This window comes from Meriones unguiculatus, chromosome 1 (assembly GCF_030254825.1).
Source record: "Meriones unguiculatus strain TT.TT164.6M chromosome 1, Bangor_MerUng_6.1, whole genome shotgun sequence".
Taxonomy (NCBI): Eukaryota; Metazoa; Chordata; class Mammalia; order Rodentia; family Muridae; genus Meriones; species Meriones unguiculatus.
In genome coordinates, this window is record NC_083349.1 from 97,630,764 (window position 1) to 97,654,054 (window position 23,291).

General features: G+C 39.5%; 1 protein-coding gene across 1 annotated transcript in view; it reads left to right on the top strand.

The window, feature by feature from the left end:
• The window catches only part of Slc8a1 (solute carrier family 8 member A1), a 368,033-nt gene that overhangs the window by 45,101 nt on the left and 299,641 nt on the right, over positions 1-23,291 (top strand). The window lies entirely within an intron of this gene.

The window sequence follows — 23,291 nt, forward strand, 5'->3', positions numbered from 1 at the left end:
TCTGATATAAACAGCTCCTTCTGTTTGCTTCTCTGAGATCCATATCTGAGCATCTCCTGTACAGATTTCTTAGCTGTATTATGCCGTATTTTAATTTTACCTCAAACTTGGCAAGCTCCAGGGTACCCTGTCAGCCAAGAGCTTCAGAAGCATGACTCTACTGAATATTGTTTCACTATCACTTTCCATACATGGAAGATGCTCATAGGACATTAAGTCAGGCAGATAAATAACTCACAAATCCAGTAATCTATAATTTTAGTCACAATTTATGCAAATTCCATGACTGTAGAACATTTTATGAAAATCATTTTGTTCCTTGCTGTAACTGTAGAACAGATGAAGCCCACATTGGGCCTATAAAACACCTTTGTTTTGAGATACGTACACTGTGAGCTAAACAAGATGGATGCTGGGAGCAACATACCGGGTCATAAAATTGGCAATTAATATTACAACTCTGCTTTATTTCACATCGTATTTTATTTTTCACAAAGTACTTTCTCTGTGTTCTCAGGCAATCTCTCCACCTCTGTGGGTTAGGGAGGATAGAGGATCTCCTCTTAGTAGTCTTAAAGGCAAGGTTTGATGAAGCCCCAGGGATTCAAGGAGAAATTGAGTGGCAGATATTGTCAGGCTTGTGTCCAAGCTCTGATTTACCTGACTCTGCAGTGTGAGAGGATAGGTTTACTCTGTGGTTCTCACCGAAAAGGCAGATGATCCCTGGGCAGCACTTGGCCTGACACACCACATTGATTCTTCCTCTTCCATGCCTCCTGTTTACACCTCTCCTGACTCAGAGCTAAATCATTTTTTTTTTTGTTGAAGTGAATTCCAGTCTATTCTCTTCTACAGTAGGAAGAGTTCTCTGCCTTTTTATTCTTTGTGCTGAGTTTTTAACCTAAAAGAGTATGCATTGTAGCTAGATCAGTGTATTATAAATGTCTTCTTTTTCAAGCTTTGACAGCATAATGCAGAAATATATACATTAAAATAATATAAGAAATTTTTTGTTCATAAATTTTGAGTAAAATGTCTGCTTTGTCCTAACTTGCTAATGATACCTAATGTTTCCAGTATTTGTAATTTTTTTTTAAGCGTCAGTTTACTAAAACTGCAGGCATCTTTTCAGATTTTCTGTCCTGTTCACACTGAGGTGTATGAATAGGCTTTTCAGGACTAATTGAAAGTCAATGACTCTTCACTTTAACGAAGGACACTTCCTCTGTTGGACTGATGGAGAAACATGTTGTTTAGGCAGCAAAAGCAACGCAGTGTCTTTAAGTTACGATTTGTTACTGTCTTTGCATAATAAGGGGGAGCATATCCTTTAGAGACTAAAGTTGTACCAATCCAGTGGGAATTTAGACATTGGTAGAACAGGTTAATGTATTAAAAGAGGCATGTGGTGAGAGAAAATAATGTAAGAAATTCTCTGTGTCGATATGGTTTATCAGGTAGGACTTGAAAGAGAGAAAATGAGTAATGAGGCTGAAATGGAATGCAGTGATCAAATGTGAAGAAAGGACATGAGAATAAGAGTAACCCTGGGTCTTAGTTTCTCTCAGAAGCTTATGTGCACCTTTGTCATCTACACAATACATTTATCAGTACCTATGATAGAGCATGGTTGTAAAGATTAAATGGCATAATGTCTCTAGAACCCCTGAGTCCAGAACATGTGCAGACTGAAAAATAAGAGCCGTCAGTGCAAAGCCCTCCTCGCTGCGCCATAGTGTGTAGTCAGTAGTTTTGCGCATGGTAAGCATCAGGTCTTTATACTGAGTTTCAGAAGTTTGAGCTGAGTGTAGTGGCTCATGCCTTGTAACCCCAAGATCTAGAAGGCTAAGGCAGAAGGATTGTTACGAGTTCAAGACTGGTCTACAACTACCTAGAAAGTTCCAGACCAGCCTTGGTAATAGATTCAAACCCCATCTCAATTAAACAAACCAGCAGCCCCAAAATAAGATAAAATAAAATAAAATAAGATAAAATAAAATAAAATAAGATAAAATAAAATAAAATAAAATGACAATGCAGCCACTCCTGATGAGATCTGATAGACTAAGCTCAGAGAAAAGGAGAGGGGGACCTCCCCTATCAATGGACTTGGGGAGGGCCATGCGTGAAGGAGAGGGAGGGAGGATGGGATCCAGAGGGGATGGGGGAGGGGCTTATGGGGAGATACAAAGTGAATAAAGTGTAATTAATAATAAAAAGTCTATATTAAGAATTCAGCAATACTGTTATCTTCTAAATAAATATTATGACTTTTAAATGAAAAACTAAATAAATAAATAAATAAAACAATTTAAAAAAAACGTTGGGATGTTGGATTGCAGAATCCAGTCACAGATAAAAATGTTACCTACCTTTCTATGATCTGTACTTAGAGGAAATTAGTAGGTTGTGTTACACTTAAATGATAATGTGGGGCCTTCTTCACATGCAAACTGGTATGTGACTTATAAGGTCCCTTCACAGTTAAATAAGTACTTTTTTCTGATTGCTGATTCTTCGATAAAGTTATATCATATCTGCTATATATTATATAGAATCACAAAGTTCATGAAAGTTAAATTTTGGTTTTTTTGTAAACAATATTGCTTTCATAAAGGAAACAATACACAAAAAGAAAGTTATTCAAATGTTACCACCTAAAATTAATAAATATAATAATTGAAAGGATAATTTTTCAGAATTTTAAGGTGTACATTTGTTCAGTATATTTGTAAATGTGAATACAAAACTATCCTCTCAGCAAACACAGGATCCAATTACAGATGATATTTTGCAACATGCTCCTCACACAAATGTCCTAACAATGTACATTCATGTCATTATTGATCTATAATTCTCTATATGTCATGGTGCTAATGTCAACATAGATCTTTAATATAATTTTAGTGGCTACTTAAGGATTACCAATATGAGTTTCTCAACTTCATTTTAGATATTTAAATTATTTGTGGTAAATTTTTCCACTAAAAATGTCATTTTGAACTTCCATGCATATATACTTAAATATATTCTGTAACTGTTTTCTTACGATATGTTACCAGAAGAATTGCTCTGAGCATAGCACATTAAACTTCTGGACAGTTAGTCAGTTTGTCCTTGGGAAACTTTTCTTTTTAAATACAACAGGAAAATGTTAAGTCTCTGTAAAGTGTGAAGTTTTAAGTAAAGGTTGTTGATTTTTAATGATGATTTTCAAAGAGAGAAAGATGCCCAAAAATGAGGATTAGTTTCAAGAAGAGAAAATTGGAAAAGCACGTACTCATCAGATTTAGTCAAAGTATTAAAATATTATTTAAATAGAACTTTGGGATAAATCAGAAGTTGATGAGACAAATTCTTTTCACAATTGTAATAAATGGATTATAATTTTAAAATACTAACATTTTTATGATCTGCCGTAAGAGATGGAGGTGAAAATGGCTTATTAAAACATTATGTGGGGAGGGGACTTCATAAATGAACCACCCTGACAAAAACTAAACACACTGACAACTTCAGCAGCATGAAAAGAGAGTAGCCTGACTCTAATTATGTCTTTATATGACAAAGTAGAATATATATATAAAACACTGTTTATGAAAAAGTCACAGCCAATACCATTGGCATTTATAGGAAAGAAAGACAATGAAAGGAAAATCTATTTTAAAACACCTGGAATTACATGCAGCAAATTGTAGACTGAGTGTGAAACTGGGCAGAAGAAAATGAATTCAGTTTCTTTATACATTCTTACTCAAAAATAGTTAATATTTTAATCTTGCTTGGATCAATTTTTTCTCAAATCAATCACAGACATATTTTAATAAGATTATTGGGGATCTTTGATGAAATTACAGAATTATTTTTAACTTCTAAATGAGATAATGTTGGTGTAGTTAAGAAACACTCTTCAAAAAAAAGATAAAATGAAGTGTGAGTGATAGTGAGTTAAAAGTTATCTGCAACAGGCATTGAAATGATCAATGTTTATTAAACTTAGGTGTAACAAAATTGGCCATCAGTTGACAAATGGGATTTTGTGCACTATCCCTCAACTTTACATCTGTTAAAATTTGCTCAAATATTTCAACACTGATTAGTAAATAGATAAGACTTGTGTACATAGGCCACACAGGATACAGAAAACAACCCCCACCTTTAATAAGGAAATTAAGAGTGGAAAATTGCAATGATCTAAAACCCTTTCTGGCTTATAAGATACTTGGGCACTTGCTTTAACCTCATGAGTTTTGTTTAGAATCATGTCAAAAGGCACCAACATGATTTCAGAATCAGGGTCTGGAAATATGGCTCAAAGTTCCAGAGTGTTTACTGCTTTGCATGGGACCTGGTTTGGTTCCGAGCACCCATGATAAGTGGCTCACAACAGCCTGTAACTCTAGTTCCAGGGATTTGATGCCCTCTTCTGGCCTCCACAGGCACCTGCATACAAGCATGCACACACACATACACACAAATGCATACACACATGTTTGAACACACATGTAATCTTGTTTAATGCTCTAAAAACTATTACAATAAACTAAATTGATAGGAGAAAAGTAAATTCTAGAGAAGGTCATAAAAGTAAAGGGTACAACAAACAAGCACTAAAAGAAGAGCTAGTAAAATTGGTTTTATCTCAAAGTTGTGTTTCAAGAGAAAATGGATGACTATAATTTGTACATATTAAAAAGTTCTCATGAATGTGTATCACTGAAAATAATTTCATAGTTTTTTTAATAGGAGTTGATGTATGTCAAACAATAAGGTTAAAAGCTAAAAGAGTGGACACAGAGACATTATAACATGAAATCTCAATGTTTTAAACAGTAAAAAGACCTAAGTCCTCAGCTAAATGGCAGATGTTCAAATTGAGATCTAGCTGAACTGACTTGCTCAAAGGTTATACAAATAGTTAGTGATTATTAAGCCTGGCTTGTTTATATACAACAATATAGTCATGTATAAAAATTCTTTATTCAAAGAGCCAGCCACTGAGTTCATGTCAGAGACAGTACCTATTCCCATTACTAGGGAACCAGTTGGAGACTGAGCTGCCATGGACTACTTCTGTGCAGGGGTTCTAGGTAATCTCCTTAGATGGTCCTGGGTTGGAGTGTCAGTCTCAGAAAAGACCCCTGTGCCCAGAAATTTTGGTTCTGTAGCTCTCCTTGTGGAGCTCCTGTGCTCTCCAGGTCTCTGTAACTCCCCCTTCTTTCATATGATTCCCTGCACTCTGCCCAAAGTTTGGTTATGAGTCTCAGCTCTGCTTTGATACACTGCTAGGTGGAGTCTTTCAGAGGCCCTCTGTGGTAGGCTCCTGTCCTGTTCCCTGTTCTCTCCCACTTCTGATGTCCATCCTATTTCATCTTACCCAGGTTCCTCCTTCTTGCTTAGCTCCTTTAGGTGTGCATATGTTAGTATGTTTATCCTGTATTTTATGTCTAATATACACTTATAAGTAAGTCTATACCATGTATGTCTTTCTGCTGTGGGGATACCTCACTCAGGAAGATCTGTTTTAGTTCATACCATTTGCCTGAAAAATTCATGATTTCCTTGGTTTTAATTGCTGAGTAGTATTCCATTGTGTAAATGTACTACAATTTCTGTATCCATTCCTCAGCTGAGGGGCTTCTGAGTTGTTTTCAGATGCTGGCTATTACAAATAAAGCTGCTACAAACATAGTTGAGCAAATGTCCTTGTTGTGTACTTGAGCATATTTTGGATATATGCCTAGGAGTGGTATGGCTGGATCTTGAGGAAGCACTATTCCTAATTGTCTGAGAAAGTGCCAGATTGATATCCAAAGTGTTTGTACAAGTTTACATTGCCACCAGCAATGGAGGAGGGTTCCCCTTTCTCCATATCCTCTCCAGTATGTGTTGTCACTTGAGTTTTTTATCTTGGCCATTCTGATGGGTGTAAGGTGAAATCTCAGGGTTGTTTTGATTTGCATTTCCCTAATGACTAAGGAAGTTGAACATTTCTTTAAGTGTTTCTCTGCCATTCTATATTCCTCTACAAGGTCATCCTTCTTGCTTAGCTTCTTTAGGTGTACAGATTTTAGTATGTTTACCCTAAATTATATGTCTAATATCCACTTATAAGTGAGTCTCTATCTTGTGTGTCTTTCTGCTTCTGGGATACCTCACTCGGGATGATCTTTTCTAGGTCCCACCATTTGCCTGCAAATTTCGTGATTTCCTTGTTTTTAATTGCTGAGGAGTATTCCATTGTGTAAATGTACCACAATTTCTGTATTCATTCCTCAGTTGAGGAACATCTGGGTAGTTTCCAGATTCTAGCTATTGCAAAGAAAGCTGCTACAAACATGGTTGAGCAAATGTCCTTGTTGTATGCTTGAGCATATTTTGGATATACGCCTAGGGGTGCTGTATCTGGATCTTGAGGAAGCACTGATGGGGAACCAGCCTTACCAGGCCACAGAGGAAGACAATGCAGCCAGTCCTGATGAGACCTGATCTGCTAGGGTCAAGAGAAGGGGAGGAGGACCTCCCCTCCTGTTGGACTTGGAGTAGGGCATAGGAAGAGATGAGGGAGGAAGGGTGAAATTGGGAGGGGCTGAGGGAGGGGTTTATAGCGGGGACACAAAGTGAATAAACTAATTTATAAAAACAAATTAATTTAAAAAATTTTTATTCAATCATGTAACCAAAAACTGCTTCCTGATGATTAAAGGTATAATTCAAGATAGCTGATTTACTCTATTGATAATATAGGAGGTCAAATATAGTGACTAAATATTTAATTCAAAGGTGTTCCAGAAAATCGCTATTGATTTCTTTGGAAAAAAAAAAAGAACTTAAATTGGATTTAATTAATGTGAACAGCACTGAGAAGAGAATAACAAGACAGACACCATGAATTTATTTATGTGAATGTCAAATGGAAGGACACATCATATGACCTTTAATTACAGCAGGAGGGAAGTCTCTAAAGATAACCAAAAGGGTGACAATTCCTTATTCTGCAGAAGGAACAAGGAGTGTAAAAAAAGACAACAAAAATAACCAATGCCTTTTATTGAGGAAAAGGTAATTTAAACAAACAAATAATTAAGTAGCGCAGCTTATGCTCCCTCTCCATCTGTACCTAGTGGAGGCAGTTAACATAACCACCATGCCCTTTTTTCTGTCAGAATCAACTAGGGCAGGTGCAAACTTGAGGTGTTCCGCAGAGTAAATGCTTTCACTTGGAAAACCTCATCAGTAAATAGGGTTCATATGAGTGAACCACTCTTAGCTCTAGGCAAAAAGCTGACACTTTCAAGACAGAAAATTTAAGTGTAACCATACTACTAGGTCATTTTATTGGGTATTTTTACATCCCGTACTTCACCACAATCCCTTCCAACCCCACAACACCACGTCACAGAGAAAGAAGGATAGAGGGGAAAGGAAGGGTAGATCTTTTTAGACCACTTTCTGCTGGTGAGGCATGTAGAATTCCTTGGGCAAGACCAAATTTTTTCGACAGGATATTTCCAACCAGCCACCAGCAATCCAGCAACACAGCAAACAGCAAAAGCAATAAGCAACCAGTAAAAGCAGTCGTAGGCACCAGAAGCAGCAGCTACTTCTCCCTGGCCTCTGGTCTTTTATAACACCTTAAGAGTCCCCAGAATTCCAAAGGTAAACTATTTTCAGCTGGCAAAACCACGCTCCTCCTATGAGCACGAGACAAGTCATAGTTAGCCTTTGCGGACAATCTGAAGCAGTCCCATATCTCACACATGGGATTAAAACAAAATCACATTCCCAGCATAACTGGGTTTTTAAAGAACCAAAATTCACACTAAAGTTAGGAACTAATATAATAGTAGAGACTGCAAAGTCAAGAATTGATACTGAATAACCTACTTGGGGGTCAGGTCTTAAAGGACATGATATGCAGTGTGTTCTAACCAAACTAGTCACAAGCCAGCCTTGGGGACAGCTCCAGACTTCTCTACAGGGGATTTAATTAACTCTCCTCCTGGTGTGTCCCACCTAGGATAGTATCTCAGTCAGTCTGTCTTTTAATACTTATATTCAGCTTCCCTGGATTATTTTTAGTTCATTTTTTTTTAGTAATTGGTTCCTGTAAGATTAATAATAAATAGTTTTTCAGGTACCTCATATACAAACATGAATACATTAAGCAGAATCCATTAGAAATACAATCCAAGTCTCAAATTGCTAGTGTCTATGCTTTACGAGAGGAAAAGGGGGACACAGTCAACCAACCTACATGAATTATGAGTTATGATTATATGCACAGCGTGTGTCTGGGTACTGCAGAAGGCAAGAAAATACATAACCATATTTCTTGTCAGTACAGAGCACTTTCTTCTCATTGCACCGTAAGACTCTCAAAATAACACTGAAAATGGCAGAAGAGGCATTAACAGCCTCAGTTTACAAGAGACACTGTTGTGGGTTTACTAGCGACTAGTTACCTGGAGAAAGGCAGTTCCACCTTCTTGCTGTTCATCAGTGGTGAAGGTCAATGGCCATCTTATTGTCCATAAAAGCCAAATGGGGGCCTTGAGCTCCAATTTGTGCTATGGGGGCCTCAAGGAATATAGCCGTGGTATTTCTTCCCTGCTGTTCTTTGAAGAACTTGTCAATGTAGAAAAGTGTCTTCCGTGTAGCTATTCCCATGACTTGTTCCTATTTACATTTAAATGCAGCGCACAATGAACTCAAAAATTTCTCTAACACTTATTCTTATGAGTCAGCCTGTATTTAAATCTAAGGCAAGAGATATTATAAGCTCGGAAGTTATCAGCTCCTTCTGACTCAGTTTCCCCTTTCTCTTTGTCCACATTGCACTGCTGTGACAGAATACCAGAGACGAGAAGTTTTTGGAGAACAAACTTTTTATTTTCTCACAGTCTGGAGTCTGGAACTCCAAGGTGGAAGATGTTAGCCTCTACTAACGGCGTTCTTGCAATGTCATCTCATGTTGGAAGTTGGAAGGCAGAGAGGTGACAGAAAAGGCTATCTCATCTGAAGGACAGGGAGACCACATGCCCTTCCACAGCGGCATTAGCTCGTTTTAGCAACAGAACCCCCAGACTCACACACCTCTCACCAGGGCCTGCTTCACAGCTGTTATCCAGGGATCAAGTTTCCTCCACACAAATCTAAGAAAATTCTCTGAGACCATATCACCCCTTTTCTCTCGGACACACTGTGGCTCATTATTCTAAAAGAAAACTGATAATGTAACCTGTGCCATACCCGTACTGAAAATGCTATAATATAAAAACCTACAAGTGGTAATATTTAACTATGAGATTAATTTTTATAATAAGAACAATCAGATATGGCCAAAAGAGATGACAAAGTGTCATCACCCAACCTTTCCCCGTTATATAGAACTGTATGGAGGCAAGATCCGCTCACTAACAGGCGGTGTTGCCATCAGCAAAATAAGTCTAAGAAATGGCCTCATAGAAATGGCGATCGGTTCAGGTTTAATTAAAAAATGAAGCAAAGTACAATCTATCTTCAATACACACAATAATTACTTTCCTGAAAAAAATCTGTATAAATTAAAATGTATTTTTTAAAAGTATTGGTTCTTACATAAAAACCCAGATAAGACTGAAAGCTAGAATAATAGATTTTTTTTTCTTCTACCCAATAGCCTATAGAACATTTGGAACATATAGGGAATGAGGAACGGTTATTTATTGAATGCTACTGTCCCACACATTGCAAGATGTGTTCCTTCCCTGGCTGCAGCAGCAAGTATCCATAGCAACTTCCATATCATTGTGATAACTGCACACCCCATGGCTTTCCAGATGGTCCCTGGAGAGTAGCACCATTCCAATTGACAAGTTTAGCTAACAGAGCCTTGAGAAAGAAGGATTTGTGTACACCCTCACCCAGCCTCCTTCCACATACTCACAGTGTCTGACAGAGCCCAGTGAACACCTACTGGCAAAGGCTGCAGCAAGTTCATACTGTGGCCAACTGACCCCATGGGCTCTGTGCTCAGTGGGCAACCAGAAAGTCCTGACACTGCCTGGAGAGGGCAGAGGATGCTTAACTCAGTACCTCCTTCAGGCACTAAGGGAACTTAAATGTGCCCTTGATACACCCAGAGCTCCAGTGGCATCTCTTCACTGCAGATCTTTCTCTCATACAATTCACTTCCATAATAACAAATCTCACCTATATCTATCTCCCCAGTGACCTTTTTTTTCTCACCCAGTCCAGTATACTGGAGGAGGCCGGAGGCTACAACTGGAAAATCAGATGCCACTTGTCAGTATAGACAATTTTGAACCAACCATTTGGAGCCACCATCTCTCCTTCCCAAACAGGGATAATTAGTGGCGCTTGTTTTCCTTCAACATTCTCAGCATAGGGAACATCAAACAGCATTATCACTGCTGCGCATCTCTGTCTGTGCTGATTCTGAGAAAACCAAACTGCATCTGAATGGTGGAACTGTAGTGATCTTTCATAGTTGTGAAAAGCCCTGTATCCATAGCAGAATTAAGCAATTCTGTTTCTGTTTGTTTTTTGGTTCACACTTACTACCATTATTTTTCCTACCATCATCCTCCCTAGTCTCTAAGCACAGAGCACATGAGGATGTATGTGCAACGGCACAACTCCACCATGTATACAGATAAAGTGATCTGGAGCAGAATTTTAGCCGTCATGCTAGTTACTGATACTCAGATGGAGACCTGTGACAGAGCATAACAAAAATAAAATAAAATCATGCCAAGACAATGTGATTAAATAGGTTTTCAATTTTCCAATTGTAGGTTTTGATTGTTTGCTTTGAGACACAGTCATGGGGTCTCATGGGCTTTGAATTTACTAAGTAGCTGAGGATGTCCTTGTACTTATGATCTGCCTTGCCCCCACCCACCAAGCTATAGGAATATAGGAATGTGTCACCACAGCTAACCTCTTTTATTGATACTCATCCCAGAAGAGCCTGTTCTGAATTATGTGTGATGATGGAAATCAGAGGATTAGGCTGGGGAGCTTAGGTGCTGTCAGGCTGATTCACTATATGGTGAAAGCAAATGTGAAGCACACAGAAATCTTGTTCTTAAGAAGCACCAATGTCTATTGGCATAGAAACAGAAAGGAGGATCAATGGAACCGCATAGAAGACCCAGAAATAAATCCACACACCTATGAATACTCGATATTTGACAAAGAAGCCAATTCCATTCAATGGAAAAAAGACAGCATCTTCAACAAATGGTGCTGGACCAACTGGATGTCAACATGCAGAAAAATGAAAATAGATCCATATTTATCACCCTGCACAAAACTAAAGTCAAAGTGGATCACGGACCTCAACATAAAACCAGATACCCTAAATCAATTGGAAAAAAAAGTGGGGAACAGCCTAGAACTCATTGGCACAGGAGACAACTTCCTGAAGAGAACACCAACAGCACAGGCTCTAAGAGCAACAATCAATAAATGGGACCTCATGAAACTGAAAAGTTTCTGTAAAGCAAAGGATACCGTTCTCAAAACAAAACGACTGCCTACAGATTGGGAAAGAATCTTCACTAATCCTTTATCTGACAGAGGACTAATATCCAGTATATACAAATATCTAAAGAAGCTGAAAAGCAGCAAACCAAGTAATCCAATTAAAAAATGGGGAACAGAGCTAAACAGAGAATTCTTGACAGAGGAATATCGAATGGCAGAAAAACACTTAAAGAAATGCTCATCCTCATTAGCCATCAGGGAAATGCAAATCAAAACGACCCTGAGATATCACCTTACACCCATCAGAATGGCCAAGATGAAAAACTCAAGCGATAACACATGATGGAGAGGTTGTGGAGAAAGGGGAACCCTCCTCCACTGCTGGTGGGAATGTAAACTGGTACAACCACTCTGGAAAGCTATCTGGCGCTTTCTAAGACAATTAGGAATAGTGCTTCCTCAAGACCCAGCTATACCACTGCTAGGTATATACCCAAAGTTCGTTCAAGTACACAAAAGGGATACTTGCTCAACCATGTTTATAGCAGCTTTATTCGTAATAGCCAGAACCTGGAAACAACCCAGATGTCCATCAACGGAGGAATGAGTACAGAAATTGTGGTATTTTTACACAATGGAATACTACTCAGCAATCAAAAAGGAGGAAATCATGAAATTTGCAGGCAAATGGTGGGATCTAGAAAAGATCATTCTGAGTGAAATATCCCAGAAGGAGAAAAACAAACACCCTATATACTCACTTATATAGACCTATAAGATATGATAAACATAATGAAATCTATACACCTAAAAAAGATAATCAATTGAGCGGACATGGGGTAAGATGATCAATCCTCCTTTAGAAAGACAGATGGGATGTGCATTGAACGTATGACAGGAGTCTACAGAGCGCATCTGAAAGACTCTAACTAGCAGTGTTTTCAAAGCAAAGACTCATGACCAAACCTTTGGCAGAGTACAGGGAATCATAAGAAAGAAGGGGAGTTAGTCTGATGGGGAAAGGATAGGAGCTCCACAAGGACCAAATATATCTGGGCACAGGGTCTTTTCTGAGACTGACATTCAACCAAGGACCATGTATGGATATAACCTAGAACCTCCACTCAGATGTAGCCTGTGGTAGCTCAGTAACCAATTGGTTTCCCAAAGTGAGGGGAACAAGGACTATTTCTAACAGGAACTCAATGACTGGCTCTTTGGTCTCACCACCCCTGAAGGGAGGAGCAGTCCTGTTAGGCCACAGAAGAGGGCTTTGCAGCCAGTCCTGAATATACCTGATAAAACAGGATCAGATGAATGGGGAGGAGGTCCCCCCCATCAGTGGACTTGGAAAGGGGCACGGTGGAGATGAGGGAGGGAGGGAGGGACTGGGAGGGAATGAGGGATCGGGACACGGCTGGGATACAGAGTTAATAAAATGTAACTGATAAAAAAAAAATAATAATAAAGGAAAAAAACAAAGTAAATAACCTGTAACTAATATAAACAAATAAAAATTATATAAAAATAAAAAAAGAAGCACCAATGTCAAGCTTTGTGTAGGCTTAGATTTTTCACCAAACCTCCTTTATTTAGGGTTCTTAAACACCTTTACCTCCCTTCCAACCCTCAACCTTAGGAAGGAGAGTAGTAGGGTAAAGGGCTGTAGACCTCTTTTATATACTTCCTGCTGATTAGGGTCAATGTATCTTTATGGGATCACCAAACTCAGTCCTCAGAATACCAGCGGTCCAGTCCAAAGGCCAACACCAAACAGCAACACTCATCAGCGCACGACAGGTCGGCAAAAGCGGCAAGACTCGGTTGGATTGCCCTGAGAAGTTTTCTGAAGCGTTTCTCTCTACGAAGTCAAGAGTGGAAGCACAAAGATCAGCACAGTGATGTCTATCCAAAATGCAAAGCCTCACTGTGCATGGGATATCTATATAGCTCCTCTCCTCAGAGTCCACCCATAGATGTTTTCAGCTGGCCAAAGTCATGTCCCTGGCATGAGAGCTCACAGCAAAACATCATGAGCCCAGCTTGCAGCAAAACATCACATGACAAAACCAAGTCTTCAGAGAAACCAGAAACTTCCACTTCACTTTGCGAGTTCTTCCCAGATCTTCTACTGCTACCTCCCTGTGGCCCTGTCAACAGCCTTTATCCTCTTGTGTCGTGTGCTTTACGCCCTCTGACTTTCTTTTCACTTCTCCACTGCACATAAAAATTTTCTTTGTGTATGTATTAGTTACCTTGCTTTTGCTGTGAGAAGATATTATGACCAAGGCAATTTGAGAACAAGCTTATTTTGGCTTAAGGTTCTAGAGGGTTAAGAGGCTGAGGTGGCGGGGAGGCAGGGCATCTTCTCATTTCATCTTCCCATCCCAGGGCCCTTGCACTGAAGCTACCGCTCTCCAAGCTAATTCTTAAGACACTATCCGGAGCTTTACAGAATTCCCTAAAAAGGATGGTTGGCTCCATCTTTTGGAAAACATCAACACTCATTCTGGGTCTTTTCATTGCTACTTACTATAGTATTTTTAAAAGTAATGAATTGTAGAACATACTAATTACCCTTTCCCTCCCCAAGCTAAAAGACCTCTTGCTTCACTGATGAATTTTTTTTATGTCTAGCTCAATGCTTTCCTTAAAAATCACTCAAATGAGTAAATTAAATAGCTACTTTTACCTGTTATCATGTAGATAGCAGGTAATGGTCCCAAAATTCAAATTAATTTCTACAAAATGCAAATTTATATCTGTCCTGATTTTTTTTTAAAACACAAAATTCCTTTTCTTACAGGGAAAAATGTTTTCAAATGTGTCAGAAAATTCATTAAGTATTTTTAATATTAGCATTTCTATACTGTAGTGATTTAAATGAGAAAGCTTCCCCTCATAGGCTCTGACACCTGACCACTTGATCCTGAGAAACTTGATCCCCAGACACTGTTGGAGGAACTGTGTCACTGCTGGAAGTCTTTGGCAAATAGAAGTCCTTTGCCACTGCCTGCTCACCCCCTGCTTCCTGTTTGTGGTTATAAATGTAAATTCTTCGGCTTTCTGATCCTGCCCACTGCCATACCTCTCTGCCACCACAATCTCTTAACCCTCTAGAACCATAAGCCCAAATAAACTGGTTTGCAAATTGCTTTGGTCATAATATTTCATCACAGCAAAAACAAAGTAACTAATACAGATATAAAGAAAGCTTTTATGTGTTTAAATTAGTTGATATAAATGAAACAAACACAGGTTGATTAATATTAGCGACTTACACTTATCTAAATACAAATTAAAGAATACCTTAAATGAGAGGATAAACGTGAAAATCTAATGTGGGTTTTTCATTTATAAGTACATTTTATAATAATGTTATATAAACACCATTATATATACACTATGTTTGTCATCATGATGCAGGTATAGGTTTTTTAGGTTGTTTCATATTTAATATAAAAAAAGAGATGTTGAAGCATGCATAGTAAATCATATTAAAATATTTTTCTCTCTGAACCTGTGATCTGACAACTAAGACAGCTCTTAACAAAACGATGCCCTCCTGTGGATGGATCAATGGGTTGGATGATAGGCTCAAGGGAAGATGATTTGCATGAATGCCGTTACTTTATTCAGCTTTCACCAATTTAGGCTATTTCTAAAGGGGTAGTAAGTTTCTCGTGAGTAGAAATAAGAGACTTGCACAAAGTACATAGTTTACCCACGTTAGCTCCATTTATATTTCCCACGTGGTGGATATTGAGATGTCTAGTGGATGGAAACAATCTTTTCATCCAGCAAGATTAGGTTAGTTCTACATCATAGGAAGAAGACTAGATATTCTTAGATTCCTTTAACCTCTTCAAAACACAAGGGCACAAGAAGAGGAGAGTAAATCCACCGTGCAAAAAATAAGGGGGTGCATTGTCTACAGAGATTTTAAATACAGTCGTAAAACCAGCCCAGAGTCTGTCTGATTTTTATTAATACCATTCATCATCTCATTGATGAAATATCCTCTGTCTGGGATGCAGCCTATCTCCCACATCTCCACCTTGGGTGATAGTATTAAAAGGGACTGTTTTCCTTAGACTGGCAGCATTACAGAAATCATATGTGTCTCATCTGGACCCATCCAGAATGATTCTCTTCAAAATGAAAACATTACTTTGGGGAACTACTGGTCTGGGAAGCAATGGTATTCTGGCCAGCATCTGAGCCAGAGGGAGAAAATAGTCACAGACTTCTACTTGTGCCTTTGTTTAAAAGCCATCTCATGATCCACGGTTGTGCCCACTTTAACTAATCTCCGACACATGGTCACGAAGTATGTTTACAGCTATGGCACCTACTTCTTCAGAAACCAGAACTCACTTCTCCCTATGAGATTAAGTCCTCAGAGGTCAGGAATGGTGTCAAGTACACTGTAACAACCACAGGACTTAGTACATGGCTCCAGATTGAATAATCAACTTACCATTTTCTTTTTCCAAAACAGATTAGAACTCCAGTCACTAAACTTCTACTCCACTGCTATATAAATGAGGCATGGATGGCCCATTAATTAACATAAGTTATTCATCTTGTATTTACATATTGATCAACTGAGTCAGGTTCCTACTTTGAAGCACTGAATAATTTTCCATCTAAGCTCTGTCTTTTCTTGAGCAATTTCTTCATTCCGGATTTTTTTTTTACATAAATTTTTAAAGTATTTTTAAAAACTTCCAAAGGAAACAAAACTAATGAATCTGTTTAATGATTTGATACATAGAATATTCAGCGGGGCATATTCTGTTTTAGTTTATGAACCTTTAATTAGAATTGAAACTAAGTATATAAACCCTAACAACAAAAGACCATAATGTTAAATAATTTTTTAAAAAAGTGGCTAGCTTGTATTTAAATGTAAATCTGCAGCTTTCGATTTAGTGACTTTTCGGTAGTTGAATATTTGATAACAGCTAAGGACCAAAACTGTGCGTGATTGTGTTGTTTTATAGAAGTGTGTACATTTGCATGAAAGGCTGTACGTGCCTATGGTGCATGCATGTATGAGTGCATGCGCTTAAGTCTGTAAGAGTGCCAGGTATTGTACAATTGAAGATAAGAATGCAGGAAAAGAAAAAGGATGTGTGATGGCCACCTTTGAAAGCCAGCTCTGGTCCATCGTTAGCTAACAGAGCAGGTTTAGCTCTCGCTGTGTAGGCTCTACCTACTATATGCAACAATTAGATGATACTCATTAAGTAAAGCCAAGGGGGCACTCAGGAATCTGTGGTGAGTCCAACTTAGAAGAAATATAATTATTTTATAAGCAGCCCCTGGAGACAGCCAGCCTGTCTGTCCTTTTGTTATAAATTTTAGGTTTGTATGCTCCTACTTCATTGTGAATGCAGAGGTGTATCTACGTGTCCATGCTTCTGCCGTTAGAAAGCTCTCTGTCCCTGCGGTGGGCCTGAAAGAACATCAGTGCAGGGCAGAAACAAATGACCAAGCAAAATATTATGCTGCATCATTTCGTCATGTGGGAGCTTGAAAGGGTGGTGGTAGTATCAGTGAGAGAGCCTCTTTAAAATGGCGACCTAATTTAGCACCCGCTCCCCAAACTCTGGATGGCATTTATTTTTTTCACTTCATTGCTTTTCTTGTGCTGCTTCAAGTGATACCCAAGACATGTTCATGTCCTGATTTTGTCCCAGTCTGTCATTAGTCCACACTAGAATGGAATAGGAATTTTACAGCTTACTCACGATGTTCATGAGTACAATTGAAGATAAGAGTATCTAAAGTCCCTGGCTCATAATGTCTTTATAAACATTTGTTGCATTAACACATGAATGATTAGGGACAGCAAGGTGGCTCAGTGGGTTAAGGTGCTTGACACCAAGACTAAGGATCTGAGTTTGATCCCTGAGTCATACATGGCGAAGGAGAAAACTGATTCCTGAAAGTTGTTTGACCTTGAGCTCCACATGCACACTCTGACACATGAATGTCTACATGCACACGTGGGCGCGCACACACACTCACTCACACAATAAATGGAATAAAATTTAAAAACATATAAAACTGCTACCATGAACTCTGATTTTTCTCTGCCCTTCCCAGTTTATTTTTCCTTTAATGAATTAATTGTTAGAATTCTTTGAATAAAATCAAAGCGCTCAAAGGCTCCTAGATTGTAAAAGAGTAGAACTTCAAGCTTAATATTTATAAATATTGCCCAAATGAACTAGCGTTAACAGACAAAATAGGAGATCCTCTGACTCGTTTATAAATTGGCCCCAATGACAGCTTATCGGTAATTGCTAAGGTAACTGACAGAGGGTCAGTTTACAGGCTCAAGCCTGCAGCTGGGTCAGATTGCCATCTCAGTGCCCTTCAGCCCCCTGCAGCGCCACAGACAATCCGTCTGTCATCACAGAGCAGGTGGCCACCAGGACTGTGGGTGTGGATATGGTGAACTATGTCAGTTGCTAACCAGGATCTGTACTGAAAGGGTAAGAAAGTGATTGGAATTAAGCTGCAGTTTGTACTGGATAGGGACCAAATAGTTGAGTTGCCTTATAAGCAAAACCAGCCTTGCTTCCACACAGCCTGTCCCCTTGCAGTAAACAGCATATCCAGTCTATTCATTTATCTGTCATGTGCTAAAAACTTTCCATGACTCTGAGAGTGGGATAAATACTCCACAAGAGTTATATCCTCTACTGGAGAATTGGGCTTTCCTTAAAGAGAATTCCAATTTGTTTTTGTGTCTGTGTAAGGGGAATTGCAGTATCCACTTCTGCCTCTTAAAAACAGAAAAACCATAAACGTTAAACATGCTTGTTTGAATTTCCAAGTTTTTTGAATTTCCTTTATATTTTTTAAGAATCGATATTCAATAAAGCCACAGAGGAGAAAACACACTGTGTTAGGTGGGTGGGTCTATTTACATATGTTTATATAATTCCTGAATAACTAAGCCAATGCATTTTTAGCCTCCAGTGGGTCTGAGACATACCAAGAGAATCTAAAACAAAAACAATCTGGTTACTACATATAGGTAGTCAAGCTTGGACAAAGCAAAACAAAGCAAAAACACAAAACAAACAGCAACAACAAAACCTCTGTGTTTTCTTTCTCAGTCTATAAGATAGAATTAATTATAACTTCCCTGACTAATTCATAACAATCTCATATAAAAATAAATTGTAGACAGCAACATTCTCAGTGCTTGCTCAAATAACTTACCATTAATTTAGCTGTACATCCCAAGATGCTAAAACAATTCCAAAGATAGTCATGTTTTTCCATGGCAGAGTAGAATTTCGATAGGGGAGTAGATTGTAGATCCTGAACTCCATTTGCTCATGATCACTGTCCTTAAGTCACACAGCATGAGTCCGAGTTCCTAAGGAGATGAGAACACATAAGCACTTCTTCCATTGGTCGCAGAACCAGCATTGATAACATCGTGAATTAAGACACCTCAAGGTTCGCTCTGCTTTATTTTCAAGTCTCTCTGTTATTTTCACTTTTGAAGACAGCTATCTTGGATAGTGGTAAGCTCTAAAATACTAGCAGTTCTCAGAAGATTCTAAGCAGCTGCCAGAAACCGAAAACAGAGTAAGTGAGCCATGCATCACGGACAGTACACCATGAAGATTTATTAAGATAGCTGATGTATAATCTCTCAGGGAGAGGTCTTCAGAAGTGAATGCTGAGAAACAGCTGGCCTGGTACAGAGCTTTGCAGGGGCCTCATCCTTAGCCCCTATGATGGACAGTCTTTGAGTCAATCTTGAAGAGAGTCTTCTGTCCAACTCAGTGAACAAAGATGGTTTCATCCTTCAGATAAGGTCTCCTTGGATAACATTAATATCAGTAACAAAGTCATAGTTATACTCAGATTTGTTTCAGATGGCTATCTTTGAAACTCCCAATTTTAATGCAGATGAGATCAAGTTGATACATAGCTGTAAAAGCAAAGGAATGTTATCAATAAACATAGCCATGCTGAGTCCTTACAAAATTAGAGCATTCAAGAGGCTTCTTTCATTTGCTACAGAAAAGGACAGTGATTCCCTGATGGAGAAGCCTACCTTCCCCTGGTCTATTCACTGTACAAGATTCTGTGCAAGGACCACAACATAATTGTTACCAATGATAAAACAGCCTGATTGTAGAACTAGTTGTTTAATTTTTTATTTATTTATGTGACTATGATTTTTCGATAGCACTTCACTCCCAACACTAAGAACAATATCATTTGCTGAGTGACTTTTATGATCAGCAGCTCTGTGCAGCACATCACATGCATTTGATCCTTCCAAGCTTTCTGAAGAGACTTTTTGGTTTTGGTTTCTGTGACAAGATATGACATTGCAGAGGTTAAGAAGCTCGCAAAGGTCACAGAGCCAGAGGAGAGCCATGGGTCCAGTGCAGTTATTCTCACACCTACCATTGGGTCCTAACCAGATATTTGTTCTTTTCTTTTCAGACCATGATTCTGCCTTTGAGTTACTATTTGTAAAGTTGTAGAATATGAACCAGATGTTTCCTTGGTGCAATACAAAGCAAAACTGAAAAATGAAATTGTTGGATAAGTCCAGCCTTTGAATATGGTTTTAAATGTAGAATTGCAGATCCCTGATACCCCTAAATCTGGGACAACTTCATTGTCCCACTAGAGATAGTGGATGATCATTCATTCAGTGATGGGGCACAGGGAGGAGGATTCTTTTTACCATTGCACCAGGAAAGCTGTTCATTCTCTGTGGAGCTTTGTGTGCACCAACACAGGCCACTACTGGATAGGGCATTCGACAGTATGCAGCAGGTCAAAATACAGCAGGGAAGTTTTCAACTGCAAGAATAAGACTCAAAGGACAAAGACCAGTGGATTTCAACACAGAATTCACACAGTCATCCTTAAAGCAAAGAGCCCTGGTCATGGTCAAAATATAAATATAAATAATATAAATATAAATAAATATCATAGTCACATAAATAAAAAATTCTATTAGTTCTATGATCAGGCTATTTTTATCACTGGTAACAGTTATGTTGTGGTCCTTGCACAGAATCCTGTACAGTGAGTAGACCAGGGGAAGGTAGGCTTCTCCATCAGGCAATCACTGTCCTTTTCTGTAGCAAGTGAAAGAAGCCGCTTGAATGCTCTAATGTTTTGATTCAAACAGTATCGAAGAACGCCTAAAGGACCAAATGAAGTGCTTCATGGGCACCTGAGGTTCTTAGGTAGGAGGAATTAGCTCCTGTTCCCTGTTCTGGACAGCCTGCTGTACTGTAGAACCTTTTGCTTATGCACAAATCTCTGTGAGTCTGAATTTAAGAAACAGCAGAATAAAGTAAGTGGCGAAGGCTGACAGAGTAGAAATGATACTGGGATGATCAGACTTAACTAGCAGGCTTCAGGAAGCATCAGACAATGGAAAGAAGAGTAGCACTTCCGGCCTAGGTAATCCAGGTAAAAAACAAAGGCAGCTATAGTGCCATACAGCCATCCATACACGAAAATACTATTAGAGATGGCCCTTAAGAGGACTTTTGTTATTGGGACAGAAATCTCCATCTTCATAGCTACTATTTTTCTTCTTTCTGGAGCTTCAGCCTGCAGCAGCCTAGCTATTTCCTTAGTTCAGCTGCAGTCTCCCACAGCCTTGTGCCGGTGATGTAGACCTTGATAATTCTTGCAATAAAAATCCAGTCAGGTATGACATTTAGGAGGGAGGGAGCAAAAGGTTTAAATTGCCTTGGGGCATTGGAAACATTATAAAGTTGTCTCTAATGAGAAAGAAAAGAAAAAGAAAATTAGAGGCTCAAATATTGAGCCAAATCAAAATGAGTACCAAATTACTAGTCATGAGGCTGTCTCCTAATGATTCTAGATAAAAAAAAAAAAAGGCATTAATGTAGATCTTCTCCAGGAATCAAAATTAACATGTCAAATTCAAGGAGAAAAGAATAGAGGACAGGATAACACTTTAATACCTTCTCAGATGCTGCCAAAATGGAATAGTGGACATGGGTTGCTCAATAAAGACCAGCACCTTTGCCATCCTATGTTAGAAAATACTGACACTTTGAAGACAATCAGAGCATTCACTAGGCAGCCCATAATAGCAAATCCACTTCCCACACTTCCCACAAGAGCTAAGCCAATGGAATACAATTCACACATGTTTCTATTCCATTCTTTCTGTCTCTCTTTCATCGCCTCTATTCTCTTTCTGCGAATGGAGTGGAGTCCTTAGCTACAAGCTTCTCTCTGCCATTGAGAAGCTGTCCCTTTTTTCTCCAAGTCCCTTTCCTGGAGCGTGGCCAAACAGCTGCTTCACACTCTCTCCCTGGAAGTCAGGGCTCTATAGCAACGCTTAGCAAAGGACATACTCTCGCTGATGGCGGGGTCCTACTGTGTCACCCCCTGTGTCAGGAGTCTGTGCTGTCTAACAGAAGTCTACCTGGATGGCAGCGGGGCTTCCCTGGAATTTCAGCACAAGGAGCAGCTTGGAGGGGTTTCTGCCAAGTTCAAGGTCCATAAGCACTAGAAGGAGCCCATACATACTTGCATAACGTGAAGTCTATAAGCCTAGGGATGGACTGGGGACCTACGAACCAATCACTGGTGCTTGGGTTCCACCCCAAAGACTGCAAGTTCGTTAGTCTGGGGTGTGGCCTACTCACTAGGATTTATAAAACCTCCCCTGCTGATCTGAGGGGCAGTCAGGGTTAAGAGTCCTTGACAAGTGTCCAAAGAAAGGCCACTTCTCCCAAACCACTTCTTAGCTGCAGAGTCAGACTGGTTCCTGGAGTCCTGACCTCTCTCTCTCTTTGCTGACAGCCAGAGCTGCGCTGTAAGTACTGAGTGCGAACCCTCCTGAAGGGCTTGAACTCCCCGCCCCCTGCGTTGCAGGACTCTCTTCCATCTCCATCATTTTGCTGCCCCCCTGACATCGCACTCACCTACTTTTCTTGGTAACCACAAGGGCTGCTATCGAGTGGTGCTTCAAAAAGCACCAATCTGGAGCCCTGCTTGAGAACCAAGGCCTTAGAGTCCGCAGCAGCTTCTATCTAGAGCATCTGCTTGAGCCTGCATTCCCGTGTGTGTCTGGTGTGTGTCTGATGGGCAGCCAGGTTTGGGAGCCACTGAGCTCCACAGTGGGTCTAGCCTTTCATCCTGCCAAGTCATTAAGGATTTGTAAGGATGAATGAGCTGTCGTGAGAGCGAGGGCCTGCTGCAGTGCTCCGTTATTAATTATTGGGAAGTGAGGTATTGGCAATGGTAAGGCTTCTCTTGGAAAGGACAATGAATGGTTGGTAGATTGCTGCATTAGGTCTTTCCTGACTCAGTCTTAACGCTCAGTTTCTTTACTCCTGTCGGTAGTTTAAAAACCGCTCGGCTTTCACACTCCCGGGCCTCTTGGTCTTTACTCCCATGTAAGCGCCAAGGTGTGAGGGAAATAGCAACACCTGGAGTCTGGCAGAGCTCTCCGCTGTGGAAACCCCTGCCCTCGTCCGTATTTGATCCGCAGGACCTGGCAGTTAGCATATATTCCTTCCCATCTAGATATGAAGGTGAAACACGGAGTAAGGATTTAAAATAAATAATCGGTGATACACCCCCAGATTCCCTTTGCTAAAAGGAAGCTTCTATTAGCAGAAGACCGGAATGTGGAGGAAAAAAAAGATGTATCTGGAGTAGCAAATTCAGGGGTAAGAACGGAGCAGACCAGCTGGGGGTGGGGTCGTGTTGTCTAGGACTCAGTCTAGCGAGGGTCAAAAGAAAAG